Raw genomic sequence first — 2102 nt, forward strand, 5'->3', positions numbered from 1 at the left:
AAATGATAAAGAAGAATAATTTTTGATGTGGAATGCTACCTAGCATAATCTTGATCATATGTCTAATCATGGCATGAATATTAAGACACGAGTGATACAAAGCAATAGTCTATCATTTGACATAAAAACAATAATACTTCGAGCATACCAATAAAGCAATCATGTCTTTTCAAAATAACAAGGCAAAAGAAAGCTTATCCCTACAAAATCATACAGTTTGGCCATGCTTCATTTTCGTCACACAAAATGCCCCCATCATGCACAACCCCGATGACAAGCCGAGCAATTGGTTCATACTTTTTAACGCGCTTTAGCTTTTTCAACCCTCACGCAATACATGACCGTGAGCCATGGATATACCACTATAGGTGGAATAGAATATAATGATGGAGGTTATGTGGAGAAGAAAAAAGGAGAAAGTCTCACATCGAGGCGGCTAATCAATGGGCTATGGAGATGCCCATCAATTGATGTCAATGCGAGGAGTAGGGATTGCCATGCAACGGATGCACTAAGAGCTATAAGTGTATGAAAGCTCAACAAAAGAAACTAAGTGGGTGTGCATCCAACTTGCTTGCTCATGAAGACATAGGGCATTTAAGGAAGCCCATCGCTGGAATATACAAGCTAAGTTCTATAATGAAAATTCCCACTAGTATATGAAAGTGACAACATAGGAGACAATCTATATGAAGAACATGGTGCTACTTTGAAGCACAAGATATGAGACTCACTACATGAAGAACATGGTGCTACTTTGAAGCACAAGTGTGGAAAAAGAGATAGTAACATTGCCCCTTTTATTTTTTTATTTTTTGGTGGGATTCTTTGGCCCCCTTTTTTATTTAGGCTTCTTTGGCCTTTCCTTTTTTATGGGGCAATGTTCTATAATGATGATCATCACACTTTTATTTACTTACAACTCGATACTGGAACAAAGATATGACTCTATATGAATGCTTCCGGAGGTGTACTGGTATGTGCAATGATCTAGCGTAGCAATGACATCAAAAAACGGACAAGCCATGAAAACATCATGCTAGCTATCTTACGATCATGCAAAGCAATATGACAATGAATGCTCAAGTCATGTATATGATGATGATGGAAGTTGCATGGCAATATATCTCGGAATGGCTATGGAAATGCCATGATAGGTAGGTATGGTGGCTGTTTTGAGGAAGATATAATGAGGCTTATGTGTGATAGAGTGTATCGTATCACGGGGTTTGGATGCACCGGCGAAGTTTGCACCAACTCTCGAGGTGAGAAAGGGCAATGCACGGTACCGAAGAGGCTAGCAAAGGTAGAAAGGTGAGAGTGCGTATAATCCATGGACTCACATTAGTCATAAAGAACTCATATACTTATTGCAAAATTTTATTAGCCCTCGAAGCAAAGTACTACTACGCATGCCCCTAGGGGGATAGATTGGTAGGAAAAGACCATCGCTCGTCCCCGACCGCCACTCATAAGGAAGACAATCAAAGAAACACCCCATGCTTCAAATTTGTCACACAACGGTTACCATACGTGCATGCTATGGGACTTGCAAACCTCAACACAAGTGTCTCTACAATCCACAACCACCCACTAGCATAACTCTAATATCACCATCTTTATATCGCAAAACTATTGCAAGGAATCAAACATATCATATTCAGCGATCTACAAGTTTATGTAGGATTTTATGACTAACCATGTGAATGACCAATTCCTGTCATCTCTCTAAATAGATATAAGTGAAGCAAGAGAGTTTAATACTTTCTACAAAAGATATGCCCACGCTCTAACAAATATTAGTGAAGCAAAAGAGCCTTCTACAAACGGCGGTTTTCTATTTAAAGAGAAACAGGCAATCCAACTTCAAATGATATAAGTGAAGCACATGAAGCATTCTATAAAGCCATACTCAAAAGATTTAAGTGAAGTGCAATGAGCATTCTACAAATCTACCAAGGACTATCTCATACAAGCATGGTGCATAAAATAAAAAATAAAAACCTAATTGCAAAAGACGCTCCAAGACTTGCACATAATGCATGAACAAAACGAATCCGAAACATACCGATACTTGTTGAAGAAAGAGGGGATGCCTCCCC

This window comes from Triticum dicoccoides, chromosome 6B, assembly GCF_002162155.2.
Source record: "Triticum dicoccoides isolate Atlit2015 ecotype Zavitan chromosome 6B, WEW_v2.0, whole genome shotgun sequence".
Classification (NCBI taxonomy): Eukaryota; Viridiplantae; Streptophyta; class Magnoliopsida; order Poales; family Poaceae; genus Triticum; species Triticum dicoccoides.